This window comes from Durio zibethinus, chromosome 20, assembly GCF_047325235.1.
Source record: "Durio zibethinus cultivar Kanyao isolate XHJ-2024 chromosome 20, ASM4732523v1, whole genome shotgun sequence".
Taxonomy (NCBI): domain Eukaryota; kingdom Viridiplantae; phylum Streptophyta; class Magnoliopsida; order Malvales; family Malvaceae; genus Durio; species Durio zibethinus.
This window is the reverse complement of record NC_143181.1, coordinates 9,856,957-9,865,364: the sequence shown is the minus strand read 5'-3', so window position 1 is coordinate 9,865,364 and position 8,408 is coordinate 9,856,957. Positions and strand designations below refer to the sequence as shown.

At 27.3% G+C, this 8,408-nt stretch overlaps 1 long non-coding RNA gene across 1 annotated transcript; it reads left to right on the top strand.

The window, feature by feature from the left end:
• Window positions 1–323: 323 nt before the first annotated feature.
• LOC149513100 (uncharacterized) lies at window positions 324–3,425 on the top strand. Its single transcript, XR_016330813.1, has 3 exons — window positions 324–1,643; window positions 2,455–2,506; window positions 2,852–3,425. It is a non-coding gene; the product is annotated as an uncharacterized LOC149513100 (long non-coding RNA).
• Window positions 3,426–8,408: the final 4,983 nt, after the last annotated feature.

The following is an 8,408-nucleotide window of genomic DNA, read 5'->3' as shown; positions in this document are numbered from 1 at the left end:
AAACGATTAAATACTGGCAATTTTTTAGCTGTGCTTTACTAATAAATGCAGGTAAGTTCCATGTTTCTAAAAATTAGTGGCTTGCAAATGTCACTAAATAGTCATATAGCGGCATTTGTAATATAAAATGCCACTACAAAATAAAAAGTAGTGGCGTTTGTAGCTCAAAATGCCATAATCAATAAAAATTAACAGCGTTTATATACATAGATGCCATAAATAAACTATTGAGAATAATTTAGTGGCATTTATTTACATAAATGCCATTAAATTTGGCCCTAATTCATCGAGCCTTATCCCTACCCAGATTTCCCTATTTCATTTCCTAGGTTTTCCCCCATTATTCCCAAATTGTCTTTCATTTTCAGATTTCCAGATTTCCTTCTTGCATTGTTTAAAGCTTAAAGCTTCTCATTGTTTTTTCTCTTTTAATTTTTTTAATTTTCAGAATTGTTAACCTATCAAGGGGTTCAAAACAAGTAACTTTCAATTCAATTTTTTTTCTTTTAATTTTCACTCATAATAAGGAAAATTTGCTTATTTGATTTAGTTTCAAGCTTATCATGACATGCCTTGTTTGTTTTGTTTGGGTTTTGTTTTCAGTTTTAAGCTTATCATAATTAAAATCAAATAATCCTTATTTCTTAATAATCCTTGATGTGAGAATGAAAAAATAGAATAGAAAAACAATCAGGCAAATAAATTTGCATCCACGCAACATATACTCATTCATGCATGGTCATTTTATGACTTGTTAATTGGAGAATTTATTAATTGAGTTACCGAAAATAAAATAAATTGTTTGTTTTTTGTATTCAATTCTATTATATTTGTGTGCCTGCTTAAGCTAATTTGTAAAATATTTTCTTCTCTTTTTTTTGACCGATCATATACGTATATAACTATAGAAATATGTAGTAAGCAAATAACTTTTATAGAGATCTATTACATGAAAAAAAATTCGCTTAATTTAGTGAAGTTTACATTTTCAAAACCTAACAAAAACTATGTTTTTTTCTATTTTGTTTCAAGTAGAATAAACCACAAAAATAGTAGAGGCATCCTCATATTTGGAATTAAACTTTTTTTTCTCAAAGTTTTGTGTTTTTTACTTGGAAAGTTTTATTGTAAGTTACTAGTATTGACAGCAACTAAATATTGCCTACAAGTCTAGCAAGTCTAATAGTATATATATATATATATATATATATATTAGTTTAGTTATATATGTGCGAGTGGCATGTAGACAATTTAGTAGAGTAATGTAGTCTATGTTTGTGCTTGCTGTAAGGAGTGTATGTCATACATGCATAAGCTTGTTTATATGTAAAAATGGCACTACCTACCTAGTGTTTGATAAAATGCCTCAATGAATTTCCATCTTGACTTTTACTCTATTTTAAGTTAGTTTCAACATTTATTTTATTTGCTTTGGCTTTTCAATGTTTCATTTAATAGTTGTTATCAGAACTTGAAGGTAAAGCACCTTACAAATCTTAAAAGTTCGGGACCTTATCTAGTGTTATTGAGTGCGTGTTCTGTAGTTGCACAAATGGAGGTGTGAAGAGTTGGTTTAGAATCAAAGTTGCATGGTGGGCTGTGCAGCAGCAAAGTTTTGTGTTTTTTACATGGGAATTTTTTATGTAAGTTCCTAGTATTGACAACAACAAAATATTGCCACCAAGTCTAGCTAGTCTAGTAGTACTTATATGTGATATAAATTAGTTAGATACATGTGAGTAGCATGTAGACCATTGAGTAGAGTGTAGTGTGTGTTCGTGCTTACTGCAAGGAGTGTTTGTTAAGCATGCAGTGATATAGCCAGAAAAACTTTTAGTGGTGTCATAGAAAACTTTTTAGTGATGTCATATTAATATATCAATTCATGTTATGTGTATACAATAACATAATCTATACATCAAATTTAAAAATTCTAAATTTATAAAATATAAGTATACTATTTCATTTTTCAATAAAAGTTACTACAATAATAATAAAATATTTTCTTATGCTAATGATTAAATCATCAATGAATTTTATGAATTAAATTGGGTTAAGTTTTCCAATAAAAATATTTATATTTTGCTCTCTACATTTTTAAGCTAAAGGTGAAATATGTAGCTTGATACAAAAGTAAATAATATTTTTAATAAGTAAAAATTAAAAATTAACCTTTGTGATAGTATAGAATGTATTATTCAAAAAATGGATTAATCTTTTTAAGTATCTCATATTATATTGAAACTAAGTTTTAGTCTCCTTCGTTATCCCAATTTTCAACACTAAATATTGAACCTTTACTCATTTGGTTGTTGAATGGCTACATTTTTCATTTGGTTGTTGAAGTGTAGGAAATTTGAGATATATATATATATATATATAACAATAACATTATTTTTGAGCTTAGCATATTAATTAATTAGTTAGCACACTAACATTATCTTTTTATCGTAGATACGTGATCAGAAAGAGTTCCTTTTGCAACTTGATCTAGATTTGGAGAATTGTAAGTATTTATCACCTAATGTAGGCTTATGTGTGCGCAACCTTTATACTTTTCACAAGTATTTGTTTAGTCTTCCAAATTCCAAATTCCAAATTCCATTATTGTTATACTTTATTTCCAATATTTGGGAATTTTTTTTTGTCTTCATTTCATATTTTGCCATGTTACATGCAAAATTTAGATGTGCCAACTCATTTCTTTATATCATGTAGAATATACATAGAAATTTAAATAACTATTTAGTGATATTGACTTGTTATTATTTTTGGATTTAGGGTTAGTCTAATTAATTATGTTAGAGTTTGTTTTCATATAATTAATTATATATCTTTGGTTTTATATCAGCAAGTACTAAATGGATTAGAGTTGGGTACAAAAGTCAAGATTAAGTCAAGAGTATCGAGACAGAGTGAAAAATTTTCTTAATTTTGCATTTGAGAATGCAAGTGAAGATAATATGATATTATGCCCATGTTTGAAGTGAGCTAATATTGATTGGCAAATCCATGAAGTTATTTTCAAACATTTTATTTGTATTGGATTTCTTTCCAGATATGTTAATTGGTATTTCATGATACTAGATTTGTCCAAATGATTGAACTTGGTTTTCACGGTTCATATGTATGAAAAAACTGTTGTTTACGTTTGTTTAGTGCTTTTTATGCTGTTAAAAAGCAAAAATATAAATTTCTTGTAATTGTTATGTTTTAACAGTTTTGATAACTTAAATACATGATACTAAACTTGTTCGAATGATTGAATTTGGTTTCCATAATTCATATATATGAAAAAGTTACTGTTTATGTTTGTTTAGTGCTTTTTGTGTCGTTAAAAGGTAAAAATGTAAAATTATTGTTATTGTTATGTTTTAACAGTTTCGATAGCTTAAATACATGATATTAAACATATTCGAATGTTTGAACTTGAGTTTCACAGTTGATATATGTGAAAAATTTATCATTAATGTTTGTTTATGACTTTTTGTGCTGTTGAAAAGCCAAAATGCAAATTCGTTGTTATTGTTCTATTTTAACAATTTGGATAGTTTCAATACATGATATTAAATTTATCTGAATAATTGAACTTGATTTCTACGGTTGATATGTGAGAAAAAGTTAATGTTTATATTTGTTTAGGGCATTTTGTGCCGTTAAAAAACAAAAATGCAAAATTGCTATTATTATTTTGTTTTAACAGTTTCGATAGCTTAAATACATGATACTAAACTTGTCCGAATGATTGAATTTAGTTTTCATAGTTGATATGTATGAACAAGTTATCATTTAGGGTCTTTTTAGGACTTTTTGTGTCATTAAAAGGTAAAAATGCAAATTTATTGTTATTATTCTATGTCATAACATATAAATCCAAAAATCTATAACTAGACCTAATTTAAGGAGTTACCACCAATCTTTTTTCTAGGTGTGATTAGCTACCTAATGAATATATCCTTTTAATGAGCTTCTAAGCTTGACTAAAAGTCCTTAAAGAATACGTTCTAGTCTAATAATCAAAATAGGGTTTGGGAGTTTGATTATATACATGGAAGGTTTTAGCACCTCTACATGCCCATCCAAAGGATGGTTTCATTTTATTTTAAATTATCTTAAGGTCTTGATTATAACGGTCTTAAATTTTAATGTGGAATATTAGAAATAACTTTTAAAATTCTCCATCAATCTAGTAGAATTCTTAAAAATATTTTCTTACCTCAAGAGTATTTAATAATCTCATTTGTTTTCTCGAAGAGGCTCTCTTGTCGAAAAAATGTTTAATTATTTTTTATTTTGGTTTTTTTTTATTGAAAATATATCTAATTCATCCATCATTTGGCCAAAATTAGAAATATCTTCACACATAAAAATTTCTTAGATAATCAACAATTTGTGATTACTAAGAATTTCATCTTCGAAATTTATTTTTACTTTTTTATTTGATATCTAAAATTTCCACCATATGGGTTAATTTAAAATTTTTTTTATTTCTAAATTTTTTACCATTTGGGTCTATTTAAAAATTCTTTTTTAATTTTTTTTATTTTTGGAAAGAAAATAATATGACAATTATTTTTTGAAATTTCATTTAAATTCTTTCATCATTTAGGACAAATTTAAAGAAATTTCTCACTTAGAGATTTCTTAGGAAATTTACTATTTAAAATTTTTAAGAATCTTATCATTGGATAATTGTCAAATATTTTTAATCAAAAAATTTTATTTGGAAAAGAATACAATTACTTTTATTGAAATTTCATCTAAATTATTTCACCATTTGGGATAAAGTTAGAGAAATTTCTCACCTAGAAATTTTATAAAAATTTACCATTCAAAATTTTTAAGAATCTCATCCTTGGGCAATTAGTATTTAATTCCAAAAGTTTTATTAAAATTTTTTATTTTTTATTTTTTGATTGAAAATAAATATTAATTATTATTATTGAAATTTTATTTAAATTATTCCACTATTTGGGATAAATTTAGAAAAAATTTCCCACCTAAGAATTTTATAGAATTTACCATTTGAAATTTTTAAAAATTCCATCATTGGATAATTAATATTTATTCCCAAAATTTTTATTTTGTAAAATTTTTTTAAACTTTTTTTAAAATTTAATCATGCAAAAATACTTAAAAAATAAATAAACAAATTAATTAATTAATTAATTAAATTAAAATTTTAAAAATACCAAAACAAAAATGGCTCAGCTTGGTGGCTGGAACAACTTGACTCGACTGCAGAGAGGAAACGGTTAGGATAGCTCAGCTTAATAGCTCGGTTCAACTCAAGCTAAGGATAGGGATGTGGGTCGAAATTGGGTCGAGCGCTACGGGTTAGGTTGGTTTGAATAGAAACATGCTGATCTTGGGTTGAATTATATGCCCAAAATGACATCATTTCAATAAGGTATAAAAGGGCCAAAACTTTTTTTTCCTCAGATTCCACATTTTCCCTCTCTTTTTTCCTCTCTTTTCTCTCTTTCTCTCTCTAAAACTCAGATGAACTCTAATTGAATTTTCACTAGATTCTAGAAAATCTCATCGGAATCTAGGTTGGTTCACCAAACTTTTATTAGAAGTTTATCGATTTATGAAAAATTGGCACTGAAAATTGGCAAACTCGTCAGAAACTGGAAATATGGCTTAAAAGTCATCATAATCTTCAAAGATCACTAGAAAATTCAACCAAAAACTAGAAATTTTTCAAAAAATTTCCAAAAAAATTCTTTTTTTTATCCTAAAAAATCTTCAAAAATTTCATACTCTCTGGCTTTATTTGTATGCTTTTTTTTTTTTATCTCTATGTCTCTCTCTGTGTGCTTTACTATTTGATGTGGGTCTATATTTATAGGTTTAAAATTTGAGCACCTTAAATTCGAAAGGAGTTTCGATTCCTTTTAAATTCAACCTTTAGATTTTAGGTCTAACATAAACCCAGACAAACAATTTCATTTGAACTAAAGCACTTGATTTGTTTTTCATTTTTTCATTATTTAATTAACAAATAGAACCCCAGACAGATTGTGGTGTCTACAACTACCCCTCTTTGCGTATTTTATGCGAAATAAAAATTGAACAAAGATGTAAATTCGAAAGGAGTTTCGATTCCTTTTAAATTCAACCTTTAGATTTTGGTCTAACATAAACCCAGACAAACAATTTCATTTGAACTAAAGCACTTGATTTGTTTTTCATTTTTTCATTATTTAATTAACAAATAGAACCCCAGACAGATTGTGGTGTCTACAACTACCCCTCTTTGCATATTTTATGCGAAATAAAAATTGAACAAAGATGTAAAAAACCCTATCAAGAATCAACTTGACATATTTTTTCTTTTTTTCCTTTTTTCTTTTTTTTTAAGCATACTTAGACTTCTTAAATAACATAAAAACTCCTCTAAACAAAGGCTTCATGACTTTGAAAAATAAATAAGGCTCCCCTAAACAGAGGTTCAATGACCTTTGAAAAATAAGTAAGGCTCCTTCAAATAGAGGCTCAATGACTTTTGAAAAGTAAATAAAGCTCCTTTAAATAGAGGCTCAATGACTTTTGAAAAGTATATAAAGCTCTTATAAGCAAAGGTTCAACAACTTTTGAAAAATAAATAAGGCTCCTCTAAACAGAAGCTCAATGACTTTGACAAATAAATAAGGCTCCCTTAAACAGAGGCTCAACAACCTTAAAAAGTAAATAAAGTTCTTCTAAGTAAAGGCTTAATAACTTTTGAAAAATAAATAAAGCTTCTCTAATTAGTTGCTCAATGACTTTTGAAAAATAAATAAGGCTCCTTTAAACAAAGTCTCAACAACTTTAAAAAGTAAATAAGCTCCTCTAAACAGAGGCTTACGACTTTGAAAAATAAATAAGGCTCCTTTATAATTATATCCAAAGGTTTTATGGATCATCAGAAGAAATAATAAGAGATTATGCCTAGAGGTTTTATGGATTATTAGAAGAAATCATAGGAGATTGTGCCTAGGGATCTTACAAATTATTCCTAAAATAAAAGAATGCTCATTTGAGCAAAGGCTTCACAACTTTTATAATTGTTTTTCTTGAAACATCCTTTTTCAAATATTAGAATCTTACCTCAAAGGTTTTCTTTTTTCAAATGAGAATTTGAAATTCTTTCATTGGAAAGTTTTCATATCTATTTTCTCCAGGTGGGATCTTAAAATATCCCCACTTCATGCATTAGACATTCTTAAATGCAATGCATGCTATGCACTAAATATTAAAAAATGCAATGTATGCTATGCAAATGTCAAGCTTTCCTCCAAAAGTTTAAAATCTCTTGTCATGAAAATTCTCAATCTTTTATCAAAGTCAAAACTTTGTAAAGAATATCATGATAATTATGCAAATACTTTTTTAATGATACAAATGCAACAGTCTAGATTCTCACAATACCACAGATGCCATATTCTAAATCATGATTCAAATGTTTAGTGCATGATGTAAGTGCATAGCTAAACCAAATTACATACATGTATTGTTCAACTACAATGCAAATGTAATACATGTAATGTAGATATCACTAACATTAATGTCATGAAACTCTAATTAATTGTGGTTCTCAAGACTCCACCATATCTCATTTTCTTGTTTAGCTACTCAGCCATAGCCATTTCAGAATAAATTCTATCAACTGATTATTTTCATCAACTGATCACCACTTATAGGTTATATCGACCAATCCATCACCATATTCATTACTTGGTCATATCATGTGTCTTTTCAAATCATCTTTTCAGATTTTTGCCATCTTTTCATTTTTTTGCCCCTATCCCGTGGCTAATGTATGCACATCTAGTTCCACTACTTGCATAGTATCAAAAATAGATAATCCAGATACTATCCCTCCACCAGGAGAGTTTATAAAAAAAATAGGTCTCGGTTATTACTCTCTATACTGAGATAGATCATAATACCTGCAAGTTAATTTGAGATCTGGATATCAAGCTCTTTGCCTAAAAAAAGCAATCTTTCTCGATAAATTCGATTGATTAGGATAAAATTGTATCCCTTAGTAGCCGTATAGGCACCTTTTGATGCATACGGTTCAACAAAAATTATGAAAAAAAATCAATGTGTAGATTCCAACCATCCTTTGTTTTTTCTAGTCGGACCTTTCTAACATCTAATTTTCAATGAAGGGGCTTTTTCTTACATTTTTTAAATAAAATGAAATTTAAAATTAAATTAAAGAAAGATGAGGTTTGGCCCATTTTCCTATAATATAGAAAAAATTCGCTAAACTTATAGCACAAACTTTTAATTGATCTATTTTTTTTTGTTACGATTCAATCCAAATCACGATGTCATTTTCTTGTTCCTGAATGGGGTTCGTCAATTTTTTATTCAATTTTTTTAAGTTTATGCTCTACTCTAAGTAAAGATCT